Source organism: Bombina bombina, chromosome 6, assembly GCF_027579735.1.
Source record: "Bombina bombina isolate aBomBom1 chromosome 6, aBomBom1.pri, whole genome shotgun sequence".
Lineage (NCBI taxonomy): Eukaryota > Metazoa > Chordata > Amphibia > Anura > Bombinatoridae > Bombina > Bombina bombina.
In genome coordinates, this window is record NC_069504.1 from 528,039,037 (window position 1) to 528,066,857 (window position 27,821).

General features: G+C 42.1%; 1 protein-coding gene across 4 annotated transcripts in view; it reads right to left on the bottom strand.

Moving 5' to 3' along the window:
* SQOR (sulfide quinone oxidoreductase) overlaps positions 1-27,821 on the bottom strand; it is a 193,578-nt gene that overhangs the window by 34,888 nt on the left and 130,869 nt on the right. The window lies entirely within an intron of this gene.

Sequence of the window (27,821 nt, forward strand, 5' to 3'; positions counted from 1 at the left end):
AAATCCTCTATCAAACCTATTATACTCCACTCAAAGGCCATACATGGAAAAACCTAGAATTAAGCAAGTGTAGTAAATGCCACCTACAGGCAGCAGATATCGTCCCATCTCCTATGGGAATGCTCAAAAATATAATCGGTTCTGGATGAAAGTGGAATTCTGGCTTAAGAGTTTTGAAATTAGATCATTTTCAATTTACGTTGGAAAGAATAATATTCCTAGTAGACAAATGGAGTACATCTGAAGGTTAAAAATAATTAATTAATTAATTAATTATATTGGCGGCAAGATAAATAATTTTTAGAAAATGCAAAATTAGACAAGAGCCTAAATTTGGAGAATTGATTAATTTTATTAAGAAACAATGTATAATAGAAAAATTCGACTAAGTGCTGTATGATAGAGTAGATCAAGAAAAAATTCTTTAAAAAATGGTCTCTTTTCTTGAATGCTATGCCAGAAAGAACAAAATATACTTATTTACCCATTTAAATTTACAGAAGTGGTAGACTTGTTCTAGATCTATATCTAGATCTTGAAAGGGGGTTGATGTTGAGAAGGGGCTGGGAAGGTTGGAGAGAAAAGCTTTTTTTTTTTTTTTTTTTTTTTTTAAAGTGAATATCAATTTTGATGCAGAAGTGCCCGGTTTTTAAAAATTTGATTATAAACAGGGGCACTTGAATTCATCAAAATTTACATTTCACTCCTGTTGAGAAAAAAAACAGAATTTATGCTTACCTGATAAATTTCTTTCTCCTACGGTGTGTCCGGTCCACGGCTTCATCCTTACTTGTGGGAATATTCTCTTCCCCTACAGGAAATGGCAAAGGGAGCACACAGCAAAAGCTGTCCATATAGTCCCCCCTCTGGCTCCACCCCCCAGTCATTCGACCGACGGTTAGGAGAAAAAGGAGAAACTATAGGGTGCCGTGGTGACTGTAGTGTACAGAAATAAAAAATTTGAAACCTGACTAAAAAGCCAGGGCGGGCCGTGGACCGGACACACCGTAGGAGAAAGAAATTTATCAGGTAAGCATAAATTCTGTTTTCTCCTACATTGGTGTGTCCGGTCCACGGCTTCATCCTTACTTGTGGGAACCAATACCAAAGCTTTAGGACACGGATGAAGGGAGGGAACAAGTCAGGTTACCTAAACAGAAGGCACCACGGCTTGCAAAACCTTTCTCCCAAAAATAGCCTCAGAAGAAGCATAAGTATCGAATTTGTAAAATTTGGCAAAAGTATGCAGAGAAGACCAAGTCGCTGCCTTACAGATCTGATCAACAGAAGCCTCGTTCTTAAAGGCCCATGTGGAAGCCACAGCTCTAGTAGAGTGAGCTGTAATTGGTTCAGGAGGCTGCCGTCCGGCAGTCTCATAAGCCAATCGGATGATGCTTTTCAGCCAAAAAGAAAGAGAGGTAGCAGTAGCTTTCTGCCTTCTCCTCTTACCAGAATAAACGACAAACAAAGATGAAGTCTGTCTGAAATCCTTTGTTGCTTCTAAATAGAATTTTAAAGCACGGACCACATCTAAATTGTGTAACAAACGTTCCTTCTTCGAAACTGGATTCGGACACAGAGAAGGAACAACTATTTCCTGGTTAATATTCCTGTTGGAAACCACTTTTGGAAGAAAACCAGGTTTGGTACGCAAAACAACCTTATCTGTATGGAATACCAGATAGGGTGAAGTACACTGCAAAGCAGACAATTCAGAAACTCTTCTAGCAGAAGAAATAGCAACCAAAAACATAGTAACTTAATATCTATGAAATGTAAAGGTTCAAACGGAACCCCTTGAAAAACTGAAAGAACTAAGTTTAGACTCCATGTAGGAGTCATGGGTCTGTAGACAGGCTTGATTCTGACTAAGGGCCTGTACAAACGCCTGTACATCTGGCACTGCTGCCAGACGTTTGTGCAACAAAACAGACAGAGCAGATATCTGTCCTTTTAGAGAACTCGCTGACAACCCTTTATCCAAACCCTCTTGTAGAAAGGAGAGTATCCTAGGAATTTTAATTTTACTCCAAGAGAATCCCTTGGATTCGCACCAACAGATATATTTTTTCCATATCTTATGGTAAATTTTCCTAGTCACAGGTTTTCTGGCTTGGACCAGAGTATCTGAAAACCCACGCTTAGATAAAATCAAGCGTTCAATTTCCAAGCAGTCAGTTGCAGAGAGACTAGATTTGGATGTTCGAATGGACCTTGTACTAGAAGATCCTGTCTCAAAGGTAGCTTCCATGGTGGAGCCGATGACATATTCACCAGGTCTGCATACCAAGTCCTGCGTGGCCACGCAGGAGCTATCAGAATCACTGGGGCCTTCTCCTGTTTGATCCTGGCTACAAGCCTGGGAAGGAGAGGAAACGGTGGAAACACATAAGCTAGGTTGAACGACCAAGGCGCCACCAATGCATCCACTAGTGTCGCCTTGGGATCCCTGGATATGGACCCGTAGCGAGGAACCTTGAAGTTCTGACGAGACGCCATCAGATCCATGTCTGGAATGCCCCATTATTGAGTTAACTGGGCAAAGACCTCCGGGTGGAGTTCCCACTCCCCCGGATGGAAAGTCTGACGACTCAAATAATCCGCCTCCCAGTTGTCTACTCCTGGGATGTGAATTGCAGATAGATGGCAGGAGTGATCCTCCGCCCATTTGATGATCTTGGATACCTCTCTCATCGCCAAGGAACTCTTTGTTCCCCCCTGATGATTGATGTACGCTACAGTCGTCATGTTGTCGAAATGAAATCTTATGAATCTGGCCTTCGCTAGTTGAGGCCAAGCCCGGAGCGCATTGAATATCGCTCTCAGTTCCAGAATGTTTATCGGGAGAAGAGACTCTTCCCGAGACCATAGACCCTGAGCTTTCAGGGAGTCCCAGACCGCGCCCCAGCCTAAAAGACTGGCGTCGGTCGTGACAATGACCCACTCTGGTCTGCGGAAACTCATTCCCTGAGACAGGTGATCCTGAGTCAACCACCAACGGAGTGAGTCTCTGGTTAACTGGTCTACTTGAATCTGGGGAGACAAGTCTGCATAATCCCCATTCCACTGTTTGAGCATGCACAGTTGTAATGGTCTTAGATGAATTCGAGCAAAAGGAACCACGTCCATTGCTGCAACCATTAAACCTATTACCTCCATGCACTGAGCTATGGAAGGCTGAGGAATAGATTGAAGAACTTGACAAGCGTTTAGAAGCTTTAACTTTCTCACCTCTGTCAGAAAAAACAGAATTTATGTTTACCTGATAAATTACTTTCTCCAACGGTGTGTCCGGTCCACGGCGTCATCCTTACTTGTGGGATATTCTCTTCCCCAACAGGAAATGGCAAAGAGCCCAGCAAAGCTGGTCACATGATCCCTCCTAGGCTCCGCCTACCCCAGTCATTCGACCGACGTTAAGGAGGAATATTTGCATAGGAGAAACCATATGATACCGTGGTGACTGTAGTTAAAGAAAATAAATTATCAGACCTGATTAAAAAACCAGGGCGGGCCGTGGACCGGACACACCGTAGGAGAAAGTAATTTATCAGGTAAACATAAATTCTGTTTTCTCCAACATAGGTGTGTCCGGTCCACGGCGTCATCCTTACTTGTGGGAACCAATACCAAAGCTTTAGGACACGGATGATGGGAGGGAGCAAATCAGGTCACCTAGATGGAAGGCACCACGGCTTGCAAAACCTTTCTCCCAAAAATAGCCTCAGAAGAAGCAAAAGTATCAAACTTGTAAAATTTGGTAAAAGTGTGCAGTGAAGACCAAGTCGCTGCCCTACATATCTGATCAACAGAAGCCTCGTTCTTGAAGGCCCATGTGGAAGCCACAGCCCTAGTGGAATGAGCTGTGATTCTTTCGGGAGGCTGCCGTCCGGCAGTCTCGTAAGCCAATCTGATGATGCTTTTAATCCAAAAAGAGAGAGAGGTAGAAGTTGCTTTTTGACCTCTCCTTTTACCGGAATAAACAACAAACAAGGAAGATGTTTGTCTAAAATCCTTTGTAGCGTCTAAATAGAATTTTAGAGCGCGAACAACATCCAAATTGTGCAACAAACGTTCCTTCTTTGAACCTGGTTTCGGGCACAGAGAAGGTACGATAATCTCCTGGTTAATGTTTTTGTTAGAAACAACTTTTGGAAGAAAACCAGGTTTAGTACGTAAAACCACCTTATCTGCATGGAACACCAGATAAGGAGGAGAACACTGCAGAGCAGATAATTCTGAAACTCTTCTAGCAGAAGAAATTGCAACCAAAAACAAAACTTTCCAAGATAATAACTTAATATCAACGGAATGTAAGGGTTCAAACGGAACCCCCTGAAGAACTGAAAGAACTAAGTTGAGACTCCAAGGAGGAGTCAAAGGTTTGTAAACAGGCTTGATTCTAACCAGAGCCTGAACAAAGGCTTGAACATCTGGCACAGCTGCCAGCTTTTTGTGAAGTAACACAGACAAGGCAGAAATCTGTCCCTTCAGGGAACTTGCAGATAATCCTTTTTCCAATCCTTCTTGAAGGAAGGATAGAATCTTAGGAATCTTAACCTTGTCCCAAGGGAATCCTTTAGATTCACACCAACAGATATATTTTTTCCAAATTTTGTGGTAAATCTTTCTAGTTACAGGCTTTCTGGCCTGAACAAGAGTATCGATAACAGAATCTGAGAACCCTCGCTTCGATAAGATCAAGCGTTCAATCTCCAAGCAGTCAGCTGGAGTGAGACCAGATTCGGATGTTCGAACGGACCTAGAACAAGAAGGTCTCGTCTCAAAAGTAGCTTCCATGGTGGAGCCGATGACATATTCACCAGATCTGCATACCAAGTCCTGCGTGGCCACGCAGGAGCTATCAAGATCACCGACGCCCTCTCCTGATTGATCCTGGCTACCAGCCTGGGGATGAGAGGAAACGGCGGGAATACATAAGCTAGTTTGAAGGTCCAAGGTGCTACTAGTGCATCCACTAGAGCCGCCTTGGGATCCCTGGATCTGGACCCGTAGCAAGGAACTTTGAAGTTCTGACGAGAGGCCATCAGATCCATGTCTGGAATGCCCCACAGTTGAGTGATTTGGACAAAGATTTCCGGATGGAGTTCCCACTCCCCCGGATGCAATGTCTGACGACTCAGAAAATCCGCTTCCCAATTTTCCACTCCTGGGATGTGGATTGCAGATAGGTGGCAGGAGTGAGACTCCGCCCATTGAATGATTTTGGTCACTTCTTCCATCGCCAGGGAACTCCTTGTTCCCCCCTGATGGTTGATGTACGCAACAGTTGTCATGTTGTCTGATTGAAACCGTATGAACTTGGCCCTCGCTAGCTGAGGCCAAGCCTTGAGAGCATTGAATATCGCTCTCAGTTCCAGAATATTTATCGGTAGAAGAGATTCTTCCCGAGACCAAAGACCCTGAGCTTTCAGGGATCCCCAGACCGCGCCCCAGCCCATCAGACTGGCGTCGGTCGTGACAATGACCCACTCCGGTCTGCGGAAGGTCATCCCTTGTGACAGGTTGTCCAGGGACAGCCACCAACGGAGTGAGTCTCTGGTCCTCTGATTTACTTGTATCCTCGGAGACAAGTCTGTATAGTCCCCATTCCACTGACTGAGCATGCACAGTTGTAATGGTCTTAGATGAATGCGCGCAAAAGGAACTATGTCCATTGCCGCTACCATCAAACCTATCACTTCCATGCACTGCGCTATGGAAGGAAGAGGAACGGAATGAAGTATCCGACAAGAGTCTAGAAGTCTTGTTTTTCTGGCCTCTGTCAGAAAAATCCTCATTTCTAAGGAGTCTATTATTGTTCCCAAGAAGGGAACCCTTGTCGACGGAGATAGAGAACTCTTTTCCACGTTCACTTTCCATCCGTGAGATCTGAGAAAGGCCAGGACGATGTCCGTGTGAGCCTTTGCTTGAGGAAGGGACGACGCTTGAATCAGAATGTCGTCCAAGTAAGGTACTACAGCAATGCCCCTTGGTCTTAGCACAGCTAGAAGGGACCCTAGTACCTTTGTGAAAATCCTTGGAGCAGTGGCTAATCCGAAAGGAAGCGCCACGAACTGGTAATGCTTGTCCAGGAATGCGAACCTTAGGAACCGATGATGTTCCTTGTGGATAGGAATATGTAGATACGCATCCTTTAAATCCACCGTGGTCATGAATTGACCTTCCTGGATGGAAGGAAGAATTGTTCGAATGGTTTCCATCTTGAACGATGGAACCTTGAGAAACTTGTTTAAGATCTTGAGATCTAAGATTGGTCTGAACGTTCCCTCTTTTTTGGGAACTATGAACAGATTGGAGTAGAACCCCATCCCTTGTTCTCCTAATGGAACAGGATGAATCACTCCCATTGTTAACAGGTCTTCTACACAATGTAAGAATGCCTGTCTTTTTATGTGGTCTGAAGACAACTGAGACCTGTGGAACCTCCCCCTTGGGGGAAGCCCCTTGAATTCCAGAAGATAACCTTGGGAGACTATTTCTAGTGTCCAAGGATCCAGAACATCTCTTGCCCAAGCCTGAGCGAAGAGAGAGAGTCTGCCCCCCACCAGATCCGGTCCCGGATCGGGGGCCAACATTTCATGCTGTCTTGGTAGCAGTGGCAGGTTTCTTGGCCTGCTTTCCCTTGTTCCAGCCTTGCATTGGTCTCCAAGCTTGTTTGGCTTGAGAAGTATTACCCTCTTGCTTAGAGGACGTAGCACTTTGGGCTGGTCCGTTTCTACGAAAGGGACGAAAATTAGGTTTATTTTTGGCCTTGAAAGGCCGATCCTGAGGAAGGGCATGGCCCTTACCCCCAGTGATATCAGAGATAATCTCTTTCAAGTCAGGGCCAAACAGCGTTTTCCCCTTGAAAGGAATGTTAAGTAGCTTGTTCTTGGAAGACGCATCAGCTGACCAAGATTTCAACCAAAGCGCTCTGCGCGCCACAATAGCAAACCCAGAATTCTTAGCCGCTAACCTAGCCAATTGCAAAGTGGCGTCTAGGGTGAAAGAATTAGCCAATTTGAGAGCATTGATTCTGTCCATAATCTCCTCATAAGGAGGAGAATCACTATCGACCGCCTTTACCAGCTCATCGAACCAGAAACATGCGGCTGTAGCGACAGGGACAATGCATGAAATTGGTTGTAGAAGGTAACCCTGCTGAACAAACATCTTTTTAAGTAAACCTTCTAATTTTTTATCCATAGGATCTTTGAAAGCACAACTATCTTCTATGGGTATAGTGGTGCGTTTGTTTAAAGTGGAAACCGCTCCCTCGACCTTGGGGACTGTCTGCCATAAGTCCTTTCTGGGGTCGACCATAGGAAACAATTTTTTAAATATGGGGGGAGGGACGAAAGGAATACCGGGCCTTTCCCATTCTTTATTTACAATGTCCGCCACCCGCTTGGGTATAGGAAAAGCTTCTGGGAGCCCCGGGACCTCTAGGAACTTGTCCATTTTACATAGCTTCTCTGGGATGACCAAATTGTCACAATCATCCAGAGTGGATAATACCTCCTTAAGCAGAGCGCGGAGATGTTCCAACTTAAATTTAAACGTAATCACATCAGGTTCAGCTTGTTGAGAAATGTTCCCTGAATCTGTAATTTCTCCCTCAGACAAAACCTCCCTGGCCCCATCAGACTGGTTTAGGGGCCCTTCAGAACCATTATTATCAGCGTCGTCATGCTCTTCAGTATCTAAAACAGAGCAGTCGCGCTTACGCTGATAAGTGTGCATTTTGGCTAAAATGTTTTTGACAGAATTATCCATTACAGCGTTAATTGTTGCATAGTAAGGAGTATTGGCGCGCTAGATGTACTAGGGGCCTCCTGAGTGGGCAAGACTCGTGTAGACGAAGGAGGGAATGATGCAGTACCATGCTTACTCCCCTCACTTGAGGAATCATCTTGGGCATCATTGTCATTGTCACATAAATCACATTTATTTAAATGAGAAGGAACTCTGGCTTCCCCACATTCAGAACACAGTCTATCTGGTAGTTCAGACATGTTAAACAGGCATAAACTTGATAACAAAGTACAAAAAACGTTTTAAAATAAAACCGTTACTGTCACTTTAAATTTTAAACTGAACACACTTTATTACTGCAATTGCGAAAAAATATGAAGGAATTGTTCAAAATTCACCAAAATTTCACCACAGTGTCTTAAAGCCTTAAAAGTATTGTACACCAAATTTGGAAGCTTTAACCCTTAAAATAACGGAACCGGAGCCGTTTTTAACTTTAACCCCTTTACAGTCCCTGGTATCTGCTTTGCTGAGACCCAACCAAGCCCAAAGGGGAATACGATACCAAATGACGCCTTCAGAAAGTCTTTTCTATGTATCAGAGCTCCTCACACATGCGACTGCATGTCATGCCTCTCAAAAACAAGTGCGCAACACCGGCGCGAAAATGAGGCTCTGCCTATGATTTGGGAAAGCCCCTAAAGAATAAGGTGTCTAAAAAAGTGCCTGCCGATATAATCTTATCAAAATACCCAGATTAAATGATTCCTCAAGGCTAAATATGTGTTAATAATGAATCGATTTAGCCCAGAAAAAGTCTACAGTCTTAATAAGCCCTTGTGAAGCCCTTATTTACTATCTTAATAAACATGGCTTACCGGATCCCATAGGGAAAATGACAGCTTCCAGCATTACATCGTCTTGTTAGAATGTGTCATACCTCAAGCAGCAAGAGACTGCTCACTGTTCCCCCAACTGAAGTTAATTCCTCTCAACAGTCCTGTGTGGAACAGCCATGGATTTTAGTAACGATTGCTAAAATCATTTTCCTCATACAAACAGAAATCTTCATCTCTTTTCTGTTTCTGAGTAAATAGTACATACCAGCACTATTTTAAAATAACAAACTCTTGATTGAATAATAAAAACTACAGTTAAACACTAAAAAACTCTAAGCCATCTCCGTGGAGATGTTGCCTGTACAACGGCAAAGAGAATGACTGGGGTAGGCGGAGCCTAGGAGGGATCATGTGACCAGCTTTGCTGGGCTCTTTGCCATTTCCTGTTGGGGAAGAGAATATCCCACAAGTAAGGATGACGCCGTGGACCGGACACACCTATGTTGGAGAAATCTTCATTTCTACAGAATCGATTATTGTTGCTAGAAAAGGAACCCTTGTGGACGGGGACAGGGAACTTTTTTCTATGTTCACCTTCCACCCGTGAGACCTGAGAAAAGCTAAAACAATGTCTGTATGAGCCTTTGCTTTGGAAAGGGACGACGCTTGGATTAGAATGTCGTCTAGATAAGGTGCTACAGAAATGCCCCTCGGCCTTAGAACCGCTAGAAGGGACCCTAGCACCTTTGTGAAAATTCTGGGAGCGGTGGCTAAACCGAATGGAAGAGCCACGAACTGGTAATGTTTTTCCAGAAAGGCGAACCTTAGGAACTGATGGTGATCTTTGTGGATAGGAATATGTAGGTACGCATCCTTTAAGTCCACGGTAGTCATATATTTACCTTCCTGAATTGTTGGTAAGATCGTCCGAATGGTTTCCATTTTGAATGATGGAACTCTGAGGAATTTGTTTAGGATTTTAAAATCCAGAATTGGCCTGAAAGTTCCCTCTTTTTTGGGAACTACAAACAGGTTTGAGTAAAAACCCAGACCTTGTTCCGCTGCTGGAACTGAGTGTATCACTCCCATCTTTAATAGGTCTCCTACGCAATGTAAGAATGCCTGTCTCTTTATCTGGTCTGAAGATAAGCGAGACATGTGGAACCTTCCCCTTGGAGGGAGTTCCTTGAACTCTAGAAGATACCCCTGAGAGACTATTTCTAGTGCCCAGGGATCCTGAACATCTCTTGCCCAAGCCTGAGCAAAGAGAGAGAGTCTGCCCCCTACTAGATACGGTCCCGGATCGGGGGCTACCCCTTCATGCTGTCTTGGTAGCAGCAGCAGGCTTCTTGGACTGTTTACCCTTGTTCCAGCCTTGCATTGGTTTCCATGCTGGTTTAGGCTGGGAAGTGTTACCCTCTTGTCTAGAGGCTGCAGAGTTAGGAGACGGTCCGTTCCTGAAATTGCGAAAGGAACGAAAATTAGATTTGTTCTTAGCCTTGAAAGGCCTATACTGTGGGAGGGCATGGCCCTTTCCCCCAGTGATGTCTGAAATAATCTCCTTCAATTCTGGCCCAAAAAGGGTCTTACCTTTGAAAGGAATATTAAGCAGTTTTGTCTTGGACGACACATCCGCCGACCAAGATTTTAGCCAAAGCGCTCTGCGCGCCACTATTGCAAAACCTGAATTTTTCGCCACTAATTTAGACAATTGAAAAGCGGCATCTAAAATAAAGGAATTAGCCAACTTTAGTGCGTGAATTCTGTCCATGACTTCCTCATATGGAGTCTCCTTATGGAGAGAATTTTCTAGTTCCTCGAACCAAAAAGACGCCGCCGTGGTGACAGGAATAATGCACAAAATTGGTTGGAGAAGGAAACCTTGCTGAACAAATATCTTTTTAAGCAACCGTTCCAATTTTTTATCCATAGGATCTTTGAAAGCACAACTGTCCTCAATGGGAACAGTTGTGCGCTTGGCCAACGTAGAAACTGCCCCCTCAACCTTAGGGACTGTTTGCCATGCGTCCCTTCTGGGGTCGACAATGGGGAACATTTTCTTAAATATAGGAGGTGGGACAAAAGGTATACCTGGCTTCTCCCACTCCTTGGTCACTATGTCCGCCACCCTCTTGGGTATCAGAAAGGCATCAGCGTGCACAGAAACCTCTAGGAATTTGTCCATTTTGCACAATTTCTCTGGAATCACCAAAGAGTCACAATCATCAAGAGTAGTTAGCACCTCCTTAAGCAGGGCGCGGAGATGTTCTAACTTAAATTTAAATGCCACGATATCAGGTTCTGCCTGCTGAGAAACTTTTCCTGAATCAGAAATTTCTCCCTCAGACAGACCCTCCCTCACTGCCAATTCAGACTGGTGTGAGGGTATAACAGATAAATTATCGTCAGCGCCCACTTGCTCATCCTCTGTATTTAAAACTGAGCAATCACGCTTTCTGGGAAATGCTGGCAGTTTGGATAAAAGATTTGCTATAGAATTATCCATTACTGCAGTTAATTGCTGCATAGTAACAAGCATTGGCGCGCTAGATGTACTAGGTGTCGCCTGCGCGGGCAAAACTGGTGTTGACACAGAAGGAGAGGATGATGAACTATCCCCACTACCTTCATTTGAAGAATCATCTTGGGCAACCTTATTAAATGTGACAGTACTGTCCTTACTTTGTTTGGACGCCATGGCACAATTTGAACATACATTTAAAGGGGGAAACACCTTGGCCTCCATACACACAGAACATATGCTATCTGAAGGTATAGACATGTTAGACAGACTTTAGCAGGCTATTAATGCAATAAGACCGTTTTTAAACAAAACCGTTACTGTCTCTTTAAATAATAAAAAGAGCACACTTTATTTCTGAATGTTTGAAAAACTATGAAGGAAATATCCGATCTTTACAAAATTTGCACCCTAGTGTCTTAATGCTTTGAAAGTATTGCACACCACATTTCAAGTCTCTAAACCCTTAAATGAGCAAACCGGAGCTAATTGTTCAATTTACCAGTTTAAACCCACTACAGTCCCAGCTACAGCCTTTGCTGTAGCTTTTACCTTTCTTGGGGGTTATTCACCACAGAAATAAGCCTTCTTGAAATCGTTTTTAAGGCCACAGGACCCTCTCACATGAAGCTGCATGCACTGCTTCCAAAAGTAACTGCGCAACTGAGGCGCGAAAATGAGGCCTCCTCCCTCTGCATACCAGAGTGAAGGGGCCTTCCTGATTAGATTAGGTGTCTAAACAACTGCCAGGTGTAATAAAAACGTTCCCAAAAGTGTTTCTAAGTTCACAAAACACTCCAAAAGTCATATAAATATTATATAAATCAATCGATTTAGCCCACAATAGTGTCAACCAGTATAGAGCCCATTTATAAGCCTTCATTCTGTTATGAGTCTAAGAAAATGGCTTACCGATCCCATAAGGGAAAATGACAGTCTTCTAGCATTACTATGTCTTGTTAGAAAAGGGACTAGTCATACCTGGAGCAGAAAAGTCTGCAAACTGTTCCCCCCAACTGAAGTTCTCTGGTTTCAACAGTCCTGCGTGGGAACAGCAATGGATTTTAGTTACTGTTGCTAAAATCATACTCCTCTTTTAACAGAACTCTTCATCACTTTCTGTTGTAGAGTAAATAGTACAAACCGGCACTATTTTAAAATAAACTCTTGATAGAAGAAATAAAACTACAACTAACACCACATACTCTTTACCATCCCCGTGGAGATGCTACTTGTTCAGAGCAGGCAAAGAGAATGACTGGGGGCGGAGCCAGAGGGGGGACTATATGGACAGCTTTTGCTGTGTGCTCCCTTTGCCATTTCCTGTAGGGGAAGAGAATATTCCCACAAGTAAGGATGAAGCCATGGACCGGACACACCAATGTAGGAGAAACAACAACTTACCTTTTAATCTTCACAGCAGTTCCAGCTTCCTCCATCCGTCGCAAAGCCTCTTCCTGGGTCTAAAATGAGGAATCCGGCTTCCGCCAATCACGGTGTTGAATCAGACACCGATTCCTCCGGGGGGGGAAGCCGTGATTGGAGGATGACCTATCCATAATTTCTGACATAAGAAATGGCTTGCAACAACCGGAGGAAGCTGGAGCTGCTTTGAAGATTAAAAGGTATTTTTTTTTTTCACAACAGGAGTGAAATGTAAATTTTGATGAATTAAAGTGATCCTGTTTTTAACCCCTTAACGACCGAGGACGTGCAGGGTACGTCCTCAAAAAAAAGGCGTACCCTGCACGTCCTCGGTGTGGAAAGCAGCTGGAAGCGATCCCGCTCGCTTCCAGCTGCTTTCCGGTTATTGCAGTGATGCCTCGATATGGAGGCATCCTGCAATAACCTTTTTAAGCCATCCGGTGCAGAGAGAGCCACTCTGTGGCCCTCTCTGCACCGGAGATCGGTGGCACTGCGTTGGTGGGTGGGAGCGCGTGCACGGGAGGGCGGGGGCGGGCGCGTGCACGGGGAGGGAGCAGGTGGGAACCGCTACAGAAAATACAATAATAAAAAATGTTTAAAAATGGCTAAAAAGTTTTTAAAAAAAAACGATCAGCAAGGTGGTGGGGGTTTGTCTGTGTGGGGGGGGAAGCTACACTACAGAAAAAAAAACTTTTTTTGCAAACTGGGTACTGGCAGACAGCTGCCAGTACCCAAGATGGCCCCCAATGAGGCAGAGGGGAGGGTTAGAGAGCGGTTTTGGGGGGGGATCAGGGAGGTTGGGGGCTAAGGGGGATCCTACACAGTAGCATATGTAAATATGCTAAAAAATATATTATTTTAAAAAAAAAAACCTTTTATTTTAGTACTGGCAGACTTTCTGCCAGTACTTAAGATGGCGGGGACAATTGTGGGGTGGGGGAGGGAAGGGAGCTGTTTGGGAGGGATCAGGGGGTGGGATGTGTCAGGTGGGAGGCTGATCTCTACACTAAAGCTAAAATTAACCCTGCAGCTCCCTACAAACTCCCTAATTAACCCCTTCCCTGCTAGCCATAATACACGTGTGAGGCGCAGCAGGATTTAGCGGCCTTCTAATTACCAGAAAGCAACGCCAAAGTCATATATGTCTGCTATTTCTGAACAAAGGGGATCCCAGACAAGTATTTACAACCATTTGTGCCATAATTGCACAAGCTGTTTGTAAATTATTTCAGTGAGAAACCTAAAATTGTGAAAAATTTAACTTTTTTTTTTTCAATTTGATCGCATTTGGCGGTGAAATGGTGGCATGAAATATACCAAAATGTGCCTAGATCAATACTTGGGGTTGTCTACTACACTACACTAAAGCTAAAATTAACCCTACAAGCTCCCTAAAAGCTCCCTAATTAACCCCTTAACTGCTGGGCATAATACACTTGTGGTGCGCAGTGGCATTTAGCAGCCTTCTAATTACCAAAAAGCAACGCCAAAGCCATATATGTCTGCTATTTCTGAACAAAGGGGATCCCAGAGAAGAATTTACAACCATTTATGCCATAATTGCACAAGTAATTTGTAAATAATTTCAGTGAGAAACCGAAAGTTTGTGAAAAAATTTGTGAAAAAGTGAACGATTTTTTGTATTTGATCGCATTTGGCGGTGAAATGGTGGTATGAAATATACCAAAATTGGCCTAGATCAATACTTTGGGATGTCTACTAAAAAAAAATATACATGTCAAGGGATATTCAGGGATTCCTGAAAGATATTAGTGTTCTAATGTAACTAGCGCTAATTTTGGAAAAAAGTGGTTTGGAAATAGCAAAGTGCTACTTGTATTTATGGCCCTATAACTTGCAAAAAAAGCAAAGAACATGTAAACATTTGGTATTTCTAAACTCAGGACAAAATTTAGAAACTATTTAGCATGGGTGTTTTTTGGTGGTTGTAGATATGCAACAGATTTTGGGGGTCAAAGTTAGAAAAAAGGTGTTTTTTTCCATTTTTCCTCATATTTTATAATTTTTTTTATAGTAAATTATAAGATATGATGAAAATAATGGTATCTTTAGAAAGTCCATTTAGTGGCGAGATAAACGGTATATAATATGTGTGGGTACAGTAAATGAGTAAGAAGAAAATTACAGCTAAACACAAACACCGCAAAAATGTAAAAATAGCCTTGGTCCCAAACGGACAGAAAATGGAAAAGTGCTGTGGTCATTAAGGGGTTAATTGAATTTTTAAAAACCGGGCACTTTAGCATCAAAATTGACATTCACTTTAAGCTTATTTTTTTATTTGTTCTATTTCTCTACATAAGTGATCTATGAATATGATTATGACTTTAATGTCCGCTGTAATAATTGATCAAGGTTAATATGGGTGTAACAGCCCTATTTTGTGTTTTTTTTATGTTTATGTACACAAAATGTCTGTATGTCTACAGATATGATGTCGCTGTTTATTTAATTCATATGTATATAAAATCAATAAAAAAATAATAATTATATATATATATATATTAAAAAAAAAACGAGATTTTTAGATAAAATGTTTAGTTATGCATACTTCATTATTTATTTTGCCTCCTTTTCCTGTAATTTGATTCCTAAAATAGTGCACTTTCAATTTTTACAAGTGTAAAAAACACTCCTAACCCTGCCAGATATCTGTAACTTATTGGCTTCAGCATACAGGTTTAAGGGATATTAAACTGCTGTGCACATCTACAAAATAATAGTAACTGCTCACAATCGCCTAGATTACGAGTTTTGAGTGCTATAGGGAAATTAACAAACGCAACAAAAGTGGCGTTATTTAATCCCCTGTAGCGCAGCCATTACAAGTTTTAAAAAACCCGGCTTGTGCGGGTGATATGGTGCTTTTAAGCTCCATACCGCACCAAAAACAAGTGCTCTTGACGTGCTCATGAACGCTTTCCCCATAGACATCAATGGGGAGAGCGGGTCAGAAAAAAAGTCTAACACCTGCGATCGCGGAAAGAAAAGCTCCGTAATGCAGCCCCATTGATGTCTATGGGGAAAAAAGTTACGTTTAAACCTAACCCCCTAAAATAAACCCCACGTCTAGACACCCCTAATCTGCCGTTCCCGATATCGCAGCCACCTAAATAAAAGGTATTAACCCCTATTCCACCGCACCCCAACATCGCTGCCACTATATTAAAGTTATTAACTCCTATTCCGCCGCTCCCCGACATCGCTGCAACTAAATAAAGTTATTAGCCCCTAAACCTCTGGCCTCCCACATCACTACCACTAAATAAACCTATTAACCCCTAAACCGCCAGCCCCCCACATCGCAACAACCTAAATTAAACTATTAACCCCTACACCTACCCCTAAACCTAACCCTAACACCCCCTAACTTTAACAAAATTAAAATAGATCTAAATTAAACTTACAATTATTAACTAAATAATACCTAACTAAATACATACTTACCTGTGAAATAAAACCTAAGCTACCTTACACTAAAACCTAAAATTACAAAAAATAAAAAAAACTACCATTAGAAAAAAAAAAATATTACCTATTCTAATACCCTATAAAAAATTAAAAAAAACCCACTAACATACAAACCCACACACCCCCAAACCCACAAAAACAGAATTTATGTTTACCTGATAAATTACTTTCTCCAACGGTGTGTCCGGTCCACGGCGTCATCCTTACTTGTGGGATATTCTCTTCCCCAACAGGAAATGGCAAAGAACCCAGCAAAGCTGGTCACATGATCCCTCCTAGGCTCCGCCTACCCCAGTCATTCGACTGACGTAAAGGAGGAATATTTGCATAGGAGAAACCATATGATACCGTGGTGACTGTAGTTAAAGAAAATAAATTATCAGACCTGATTAAAAAACCAGGGCGGGCCGTGGACCGGACACACCGTTGGAGAAAGTAATTTATCAGGTAAACATAAATTCTGTTTTCTCCAACATAGGTGTGTCCGGTCCACGGCGTCATCCTTACTTGTGGGAACCAATACCAAAGCTTTAGGACACGGATGAAGGGAGGGAGCAAATCAGGTCACCTAAATGGAAGGCACCACGGCTTGCAAAACCTTTCTCCCAAAAATAGCCTCAGAAGAAGCAAAAGTATCAAACTTGTAAAATTTGGTAAAAGTGTGCAGTGAAGACCAAGTCGCTGCCCTACATATCTGATCAACAGAAGCCTCGTTCTTGAAGGCCCATGTGGAAGCCACAGCCCTAGTGGAATGAGCTGTGATTCTTTCAGGAGGCTGCCGTCCGGCAGTCTCATAAGCCAATCTGATGATGCTTTTAATCCAAAAAGAGAGAGAGGTAGAAGTTGCTTTTTGACCTCTCCTTTTACCAGAATAAACAACAAACAAGGAAGATGTTTGTCTAAAATCCTTTGTAGCATCTAAATAGAATTTTAGAGCGCGAACAACATCCAAATTGTGCAACAAACGTTCCTTCTTTGAAACTGGTTTCGGACACAAAGAAGGCACGACTATCTCCTGGTTAATGTTTTTGTTAGAAACAACTTTCGGAAGAAAACCAGGTTTAGTACGTAAAACCACCTTATCTGCATGGAACACCAGATAAGGAGGAGAACACTGCAGAGCAGATAATTCTGAAACTCTTCTAGCAGAAGAAATTGCAACCAAAAACAAAACTTTCCAAGATAATAACTTAATATCAACGGAATGTAAGGGTTCAAACGGAACCCCCTGAAGAACTGAAAGAACTAAGTTGAGACTCCAAGGAGGAGTCAAAGGTTTGTAAACAGGCTTGATTCTTACCAGAGCCTGAACAAAGGCTTGAACATCTGGCACAGCTGCCAGCTTTTTGTGAAGTAACACAGACAAGGCAGAAATCTGTCCCTTCAAGGAACTTGCAGATAATCCTTTCTCCAATCCTTCTTGAAGAAAGGATAGAATCTTAGGAATTTTTACCTTGTCCCAAGGGAATCCTTTAGATTCACACCAACAGATATATTTTTTCCATATTTTGTGGTAAATTTTTCTAGTTACAGGCTTTCTGGCCTGAACAAGAGTATCAATAACAGAATCTGAGAACCCTCGTTTTGATAAGATCAAGCGTTCAATCTCCAAGCAGTCAGCTGGAGTGAGACCAGATTCGGATGTTCGAACGGACCTTGAACAAGAAGGTCTCGTCTCAAAGGTAGCTTCCATGGTGGAGCCGATGACATATTCACCAGATCTGCATACCAAGTCCTGCGTGGCCACGCAGGAGCTATCAAGATCACCGACGCCCTCTCCTGATTGATCCTGGCTACCAGCCTGGGGATGAGAGGAAACGGCGGGAATACATAAGCTAGTTTGAAAGTCCAAGGTGCTACTAGTGCATCTACTAGAGTCGCCTTGGGATCCCTGGATCTGGACCCGTAGCAAGGAACCTTGAAGTTCTGACGAGAGGCCATCAGATCCATGTCTGGAATGCCCCACAGTTGAGTAATTTGGGCAAAGATTTCCGGATGGAGTTCCCACTCCCCCGGATGTAATGTCTGACGACTCAGAAAATCCGCTTCCCAATTTTCCACTCCTGGGATGTGGATTGCAGACAGATGGCAGGAGTGAGTCTCCGCCCATTGAATGATTTTGGTCACTTCTTCCATCGCCAGGGAACTCCTTGTTCCCCCCTGATGGTTGATGTACGCAACAGTCGTCATGTTGTCTGATTGAAACCGTATGAACTTGGCCTTTGCTAGCTGAGGCCAAGCCTTGAGAGCATTGAATATCGCTCTCAGTTCCAGAATATTTATCGGTAGAAGAGATTCTTCCCGAGACCAAAGACCCTGAGCTTTCAGGGGTCCCCAGACCGCGCCCCAGCCCATCAGACTGGCGTCGGTCGTGACAATGACCCACTCTGGTCTGCGGAAGGTCATCCCTTGTGACAGGTTGTCCAGGGACAGCCACCAACGGAGTGAGTCTCTGGTCCTCTGATTTACTTGTATCGTCGGAGACAAGTCTGTATAGTCCCCATTCCACTGACTGAGCATGCACAGTTGTAATGGTCTTAGATGAATGCGCGCAAAAGGAACTATGTCCATTGCCGCTACCATCAAACCTATTACTTCCATGCACTGCGCTATGGAAGGAAGAGGAACGGAATGAAGTGTTTGACAAGAGTTTAGAAGTTTTGTTTTTCTGGCCTCTGTCAGAAAAATCCTCATTTCTAAGGAATCTATTATTGTTCCCAAGAAGGGAACCCTTGTTGACGGAGATAGAGAACTCTTTTCTACGTTCACTTTCCATCCGTGAGATCTGAGAAAGGCCAGGACTATGTCCGTATGAGCCTTTGATTGAGGAAGGGATGACGCTTGAATCAGAATGTCGTCCAAGTAAGGTACTACTGCAATGCCCCTTGGTCTTAGTACCGCTAGAAGGGACCCTAGTACCTTTGTGAAAATCCTTGGAGCAGTGGCTAATCCGAAAGGAAGTGCCACGAACTGGTAATGCTTGTCCAGGAATGCGAACCTTAGGAACCGATGATGTTCCTTGTGGATAGGAATATGTAGATACGCATCCTTTAAATCCACCGTGGTCATGAATTGACCTTCCTGGATGGAAGGAAGAATTGTTCGAATGGTTTCCATTTTGAACGATGGAACCTTGAGAAACTTGTTTAGGATCTTGAGATCTAAGATTGGTCTGAACGTTCCCTCTTTTTTGGGAACTACGAACAGATTGGAGTAGAACCCCATCCCTTGTTCTCCTAATGGAACGGGATGAATCACTCCCATTTTTAACAGGTCTTCTACACAATGTAAGAATGCCTGTCTCTTTATGTGGTCTGAAGACAATTGAGACCTGTGGAACCTCCCCCTTGGGGGAAGCCCCTTGAATTCCAGAAGATAACCTTGGGAGACTATTTCTAGTGCCCAAGGATCCAGAACATCTCTTGCCCAAGCCTGAGCGAAGAGAGAGAGTCTGCCCCCCACCAGATCCGGTCCCGGATCGGGGGCCAACATTTCATGCTGTCTTGGTAGCAGTGGCAGGTTTCTTGGCCTGCTTTCCCTTGTTCCAGCCTTGCATTGGTCTCCAGGCTGGCTTGGCTTGAGAAGTATTACCCTCTTGCTTAGAGGACGTAGCACTTGGGGCTGGTCCGTTTCTACGAAAGGGACGAAAATTAGGTTTATTTTTGGCCTTGAAAGACCTATCCTGAGGAAGGGCGTGGCCCTTACCCCCAGTGATATCAGAGATAATCTCTTTCAAGTCAGGGCCAAACAGCGTTTTCCCCTTGAAAGGAATGTTAAGCAATTTGTTCTTGGAAGACGCATCCGCTGACCAAGATTTCAACCAAAGCGCTCTGCGCGCCACAATAGCAAACCCAGAATTTTTCGCCGCTAACCTAGCCAATTGCAAAGTGGCGTCTAGGGTGAAAGAATTAGCCAATTTGAGAGCACGGATTCTGTCCATAATCTCCTCATAAGGAGGAGAATCACTATCGATCGCCTTTTCTAGCTCATCGAACCAGAAACACGCGGCTGTAGTGACAGGGACAATGCATGAAATTGGTTGTAGAAGGTAACCTTGCTGAACAAACATCTTTTTAAGCAAACCTTCTAATTTTTTATCCATAGGATCTTTGAAAGCACAACTATCTTCTATGGGTATAGTGGTGCGTTTGTTTAAAGTAGAAACCGCTCCCTCGACCTTGGGGACTGTCTGCCATAAGTCCTTTCTGGGGTCGACCATAGGAAACAATTTTTTAAATATGGGGGGAGGGACGAAAGGTATACCGGGCCTTTCCCATTCTTTATTTACAATGTCCGCCACCCGCTTGGGTATAGGAAAAGCTTCTGGGGGCCCCGGGACCTCTAGGAACTTGTCCATTTTACATAGTTTCTCTGGGATGATCAGATTCTCACAATCATCCAGAGTGTATAACACCTCTTTAAGCAGAGCGCGGAGATGTTCCAACTTAAATTTAAATGAAATCACATCGGGTTCAGCTTGTTGAAAAATTTTCCCTGAATCTGAAATTTCTCCCTCAGACAAAACCTCCCTGGCCCCCTCAGACTGGTGTAGGGGCATTTCAGAACCATTATCATCAGCGTCCTCATGCTCTTCAGTATCTAAAACAGAGCAGTCGCGCTTACGCTGATAAGTGGGCATTTTGGCTAAAATGTTTTTGATAGAATTATCCATTACAGCCGTTAATTGTTGCATAGTAAGGAGTATTGGCGCGCTAGATGTACTAGGGGCCTCCTGAGTGGGCAAGACTCGTGTAGACGAAGGAGGGAATGATGCAGTACCATGCTTACTCCCCTCACTTGAGGAATCATCTTGGGCATCATTTTCTGTGTCACATAAATCACATTTATTTAAATGAGAAGGAACCTTGGCTTCCCCACATTCAGAACACAGTCTATCTGGTAGTTCAGACATGTTAAACAGGCATAAACTTGATAACAAAGTACAAAAAACGTTTTAAAATAAAACCGTTACTGTCACTTTAAATTTTAAACTGAACACACTTTATTACTGCAATTGCGAAAAAGTATGAAGGAATTGTTCAAAATTCACCAAAATTTCACCACAGTGTCTTAAAGCCTTAAAAGTATTGCACACCAAATTTGGAAGCTTTAACCCTTAAAATAACGGAACCGGAGCCGTTTTTATCTTTAACCCCTTTACAGTCCCTGGTATCTGCTTTGCTGAGACCCAACCAAGCCCAAAGGGGAATACGATACCAAATGACGCCTTCAGAAAGTCTTTTCTATGTATCAGAGCTCCTCACACATGCGACTGCATGTCATGCTTCTCAAAAACAAGTGCGCAATACCGGCGCGAAAATGAGGCTCTGCCTATGATTAGGGAAAGCCCCTAGAGAATAAGGTATCCAAAACAGTGCCTGCCGATATTATTTTACAAAATACCCAGATTAAAATGATTCCTCAAGACTAAATATGTTTATATATGAATCGATTTAGCCCAGAAAATGTCTACAGTCTTAACAAGCCCTTGTGAAGCCCTTATTTACTGTCTGTAATAAAAATGGCTTACCGGATCCCATAGGGAAAATGACAGCTTCCAGCATTACATCGTCTTGTTAGAATGTGTCATACCTCAAGCAGCAAAAGTCTGCTCACTGTTCCCCCAACTGAAGTTAATTCCTCTCAACAGTCCTGTGTGGAACAGCCATCGATTTTAGTAACGGTTGCTAAAATCATTTTCCTCTTACAAACAGAAATCTTCATCTCTTTTCTGTTTCAGAGTAAATAGTACATACCAGCACTATTTCAAAATAACAAACTCTTGATTGAATAATAAAAACTACAGTTAAACACCAAAAAACTCTAAGCCATCTCCGTGGAGATGTTGCCTGTACAACGGCAAAGAGAATGACTGGGGTAGGCGGAGCCTAGGAGGGATCATGTGACCAGCTTTGCTGGGCTCTTTGCCATTTCCTGTTGGGGAAGAGAATATCCCACAAGTAAGGATGACGCCGTGGACCGGACACACCTATGTTGGAGAAATAAAAATCTATATAAAAAAACCTAAGCTACCCATTGCCCTGAAAAGGGCATTTGGAAGGGCATTTGGATGGGCATTGCCCTTAAACAGGCATTTAGCTCTTTTACATGCCCAAACCCTAATCTAAAATAAAAACCCACCCAAAAAACCCCTATCACTAACCCCCGAAGATCCACTTAAAGTTTTTGAAGTCCCACTTAAAATCTTCATCCAGGCGGCGAGAATTCTTCATCCAGGCTGCCTCTTCAATCTTCATCCAGACGGTATCTTCTATCTTGATCCTGGAGGCGCGGAGCTGGTCCATCCTGAAGACATCCGGCACGGAGCATCCTCTTCATACGGTCTCCGACGTACACTGAATCTTTAATGCAAGGTACGCGATCCAAGATGGCGTCCCTTGCATTCCTATTGGCTGAAAAATTTGAATCAGCCAATAGGAATTAGAGCTGCTAAAATCCCATTGGCTGTTCAAATCAGCCAATAGGATTTAAGCAGCTTTAATTCTATTGGATGATGAATTCTATTGTATGACTTCTCGCCGCTTGGAAGAGAACTTCGCCGCCTGGATGAATAATTCTCGCCGCTGGGATGAAGATCTGTGAAGCGGGACTTCAAAAACTGTAAGTGGATCGTTGGGGGTTAGTGTTAGGTTTTTTGTTTAGGATTTGGGCATAAGGGCAATGCCCATCCAAATGCTCTTTTCAGGGCAATGGGTAGCTTAGGTTTTTGTTAGAGGTAGGTTTTACTGTTGGGGGGGGGGGTATTTGTATTTTTTTTTTACAGGTAAAAGAGCTGTTTAACTTAGGGCAAGGGCTATTTGTAGTTTATTGTAGGCTAGGGTTTTTGTTTTATTTTGGGTGGGCTTTTTTATTTTGATAGCGCTATTAGATTAGGTGCAATTCTTTTTTATTTTTGATAATTTCGTTTGTTCATTATTTTCCGTAATTTAGCATTTGTTATTTTTTGTAATTTAGTCTTTTTTTTTTTTTAGATACTTTGTAATTTTTAGAGTAGTGTTAGGATTTTTATTTAATTGGTAGTTAGTTTAATTTTAGTTTAATAATTATATTAGTTTAATCTTATTTTTTTTAATTTGACAGGTAAATTTTAATTTAATTTAAGGTAGGGAAATTGTAATTTTAATTTAAAGTTATGGTTATGGTTAGGTTTAAGGGTTACTAGTTTAAATTAGTTTATTGCGATGTGGGGGGGCTTTCAGTTTAGGGGTTAATAGGTTTATTATAGTGGCGGCAGTGTAGGGCTTAATAACTTTAGTATAGTGGGGGCGATGTGGGCAGACGGCAGATTAGGGGATAATATTTAAATAGTGTTTGCAATGCGGGAGGGCGGCGGTTTAGAGGTTAATAACTTTAGTATAGTGGTGACGAGGTTGGGGAGCGGTGGAATAGGGGTTAATAAATTTTATTAGTCACGGCAATGTCTGGAGCGGAAGATTAGGGGTTAATAAATTTATTATAGTGTTTGCGATGCGGGAGGGCCTCGGTTTAGGGGTTAATAGGTATTTTATGGGCGTTTAGTGTACTTTGTAGCAGTTTAGTTATGAGTTTTATGTTACAGCTTTGTAGCGTAAAACTCATAACTACTGACTTTAGATGGCGGTACGGATCTTGTCGTTTTAGAGTATAACGCTCGCTTTTTAGCCTTCCAGAAAAACTTGTAATACCAGCACTATGGGAATCCCATTAAAAAAACGTCATTTTTACGAGTGTGGTACTGATGTTGTGTTACAGGCTAAAAGGCTTGCGGTACACCTATACAGACAAGACTCGTAATGGCTGCGTTAGGGAAAATTATGCGTTATGGCCCATAACGCTGCTATTTGAGTCATAACGCTCAACTCGTAATCTAGCTGTATGTTAGGGCATTTCATCCTGTTCCTGCAGCTCTTTTCAAATCAGTTTTCCTTTTTTTAATAGCTTAAAATAGTGCCAGATACTGAAGCTCCGCCTCTTCATACTGGGCGCCGCCATCTAAGAGCTAAGTATTCTCACAGCCAGTGACAGAAGCAGTGCGCACTCACAGATCAGTAATATTTCACACTTTTTTTACAGCTGTATCATCTGCTTAGGGTTAGTGTGAGATTTCCAAGTTTGCATTTTTTACAGTTTTACAGTTGTACAAAAAAGCACTCAACAAAAAAATATAGCAATGCAGCAGCTGCACAAATGTACAGCTCCTACTTTATATCATGCACCCTAACCTGAAGCACTTTATACAGTTGTCAAACAAATTGACAACCTCATTTATATGTAAATGCACTGCTTCTGTCACAGGCTGTGAGATACCTGAGCTCCAAGATGGCGGCGCCCAATATGAAGAGGCGGAGCTTCAGTACTTGGCACCTTTAAGCTATTAAAACAGGAAAACTGATTTGAAAAGAGCTGCAGGAATTGGATGAAATAACAGTGAGTAGTTACTATTATTTTTTTATTTTTTCAACCTTAATTCCGATTGGCTGATACAATTATATCAGCCAATCGGAATCTAAGGGACGCCATCTTGGATGACGTCACTTAAAGGAACCTTCATTCGTCGGGTAGTCATCTGAAGAAGAGGATACTCCGTGCCGGATGTCTTGAAGATGGACCCGCTCCGCGCCGGATGGATGAAGTCTTCTGCCCATCTGGAGGACCACTTCTCCCGGCTTCATTGAGGACTTCTTGATGCTTTGTTGAGGATGGATGTCGGCTCTTCAAAACTGTAAGTGGATCTTCAGGGGTTAGTGTTAGGTTTTTTTTTTAAGGGTTTATTGGGTGGGTTTTATTTTTAGGTTAGGGTTTGGGCAGCAATAGAGCTAAATGCCCTTTTAAGGACAAAGCACATCCAAATGCCCTTTTCAGGGCAATTGGGAGCTTAGTTTTTTTTAGTTAGGTTTTTATTTGGGGGGTTTGGTTGTGTGGGTGGTGGGTTTTACTGTTGGGGGTTGTTTGTATTTTTTTTTTACAGGTAAGAGGGCTGATTTCTTTGGGGCAATGCCCCACAAAAGGCTATTGGTAGTTTAGGCTAGGGTTTTTTTTATTTTGGGGAGCTTTTTTTATTTTGATAGGGCTATTTGATTAGGTGTAATTAGTTTAAATATCTTGTAATTTGTTTTTTATTTTGTGTAATTTAGTGGGGGGGGGTTTGTAATTTAGTTAATTGTATTTAATTTAGGTAATTAATTTAATTGTAGTGTAAGGTTAGGTGTTAGTGTAACTCAGGTTAGGTTTTATTTTACATGTAAATTTGAATTTATTTTAGCTAGGTAGTTAGTAAATAGTTAATAACTATTTAGTAACCATTCTACCTAGTTAAAATAAATACAAACTTGCCTGTAAAATAAAAATAAACCCTAAGCTAGCTACAATGTAACTATTAGTTATATTGTAGCTAGCTTAGGGTTTATTTTATAGGTAAGTATTTAGTTTTAAATAGGAATTTTTTAGTTATTAATAGTAGGTTTTATTTAGATTTATTTTAATTATATTTAAGTTTGTGGGTGTTAGGGTTAGACTTAGGGTTAGGGGTTAATAACTTTAGTATAGTGGCGGTGATGTTGGGGGTGGCAGATTAGGGGTTAATAACATTATGTAGGTGTTAGCGATGTTGGGGCAGCAGATTAGGGCTTAATAAGTATAATGTAGGTGTCAGTGATATCGGGGGCGGCAGATTAGGGGTTAATAAGTATAAGATTAGGGGTGTTTAGACTCGGGGTTCATGTTGGGGTGTTAGGTGTAAACATAAATTTAGTTTCCCCATAGGGCTGCGTTACGTAGCTTTATGCTGCTTTATTGCAGATGTTAGGCTTTTTTTCAGCCGGCTCTCCCCATTGATGATGGGGAAATCGTGCACGAGCACGTACAACCAGCTCACCGCTGACTTAAGCAGCGCTGGTATTGGAGTGCGGTATGGAGCTCAATTTTGCTCTACGCTCACTTCTTGTCTTTTAACGCCGGGTTTAGGAAAACCTGTAATACCAGCGCTGTAGGTAAATGAGCGGTGACAATAGCGTGCAAGTTAGCACTCCTCTTACCACAAAACTCGTAATCTAGCCGATAGTTTCCAATATTTGATTTTTTTTTAAAAAAGATACACTTTGCAGTATAGAAGTGTAGTAGGTAAAGTAATTTTTTAAAGCTTTGCTACAGCAGGGATTATGGGCAGTAGGTTAATAGACATATAAATGCCTTAATACATTTGCATTTTTTGTATGTTCTGTTAACTTCAGTCCCAGAACATGAATCGCCTGATGCTAAGCAAAGCCACATTACCTGACACCTATCTACACACTGCTAAACTTCAACATAACTGAAGATCACAGATAAGGTTTCAGATTTATTTTTTTACATACATTAAGCAATGAGTAAAAGTGAAAGCCACAGCGACCTCTGTGTTGGGAGTACTGTACTGCACACAATATTATCACACTAGATACAGGCTAAACTGAATATGGGACAGACTTAAAGGGGCAGTAAACCTACAAAATAATGTTATACAATTCTGCAGATAGTGCAGAATTATACAACATTATCTTAGCGCAAACTTTATGCAACAAGAATTTTTCAGACCGACGCTCTTTGCTCTACTGAGCAGGTCTGGTTTTCCCCCTGAGCACATCAGGGCAGCTGTCTAGTCACAGCCCAGCCCGATTGCGCCATTACACTCAATGTAGCTATCAGACGGAGCAGGAGCGACCTACATTGAGTGTAATGGCGCGATCGGGCCGGGCTGTGACAGCTGCCCAGATGCGCTCAAGGGGAAAACCAGACCTGCTCAGTAGAGCAAAGAGCGCGGTCTGAAAAATCCTTTTATAATCAAATTTTAGCTGCAATATTATGTTGCATAACGTTTGTGCTAAGATAATGTTATATAATTCTGCACTATCTGCAGAATTATATAACATTATTTTGTAGGTTTACTGTCCCTTTAAAGGGACAGTAAAGTCATAATTAGATTCATGATTCAGATAGAACATACAATTTTAAACAACTTTCCAATTTACTTCTATTATTTAATTTGTTTCTTTTTCTTGTTACCCTTTGCTGAAAGGTTTATCTAGGTAAGCTCAAGAGCAGCAAAGAGCCTAGGTTCTAGCTGTTGATTGGTGGCTGCATATTTATAAATATACAGATTATCATTGGCTCACCCATGTGTTCAGTTAGAAAGCATTAGTGCATTGTTGCTCCTTCAACAAATGATACCAAGAGAATGAAGCAAATTTGATAATAGAAGTAAACTGGAAAGTTGTTTAAAATTGTATTCTCTACCTAAATCACAAAATAAAAATTGTGGGTTTCCAGTCCCTTTAAGACAGGGAGCCAAAAAAAAAGGACTGCCCCTGATCCTATCACACTAGGGGCAGGGGCTACACTGAGAATATGCATATTTGTTTTTATCAAAAGGAGCACCGTTTAATATCCCTTTAATGTTAGGCACTTCAAATTTGTCATGTGCACATTTAAACAATATAGAACATGCTCTCACTACAGTAATAAAACATAAAGCTTCCCAATTAGGATGAGGTCTTATTTTCTACCCTAATATATAGATCCATGGTAAACTTTATAACACATTGGGCAGCAGATCAATATTTTGAAAGTGTTAAAGGGACATAAAACCTAAAAATGTTCTTTCATGATTCAGATAGAGAATACATTATAAACAACTTTCCAATTTACTTCTATTATCAAAATTTACTTCATTCTCTTGTTATCCTTTCTGGAAGGTATACTTTTCAACAAAAAAATACCAAGAAAATGAAGCAAACTAAATAAGAGGTAAATTG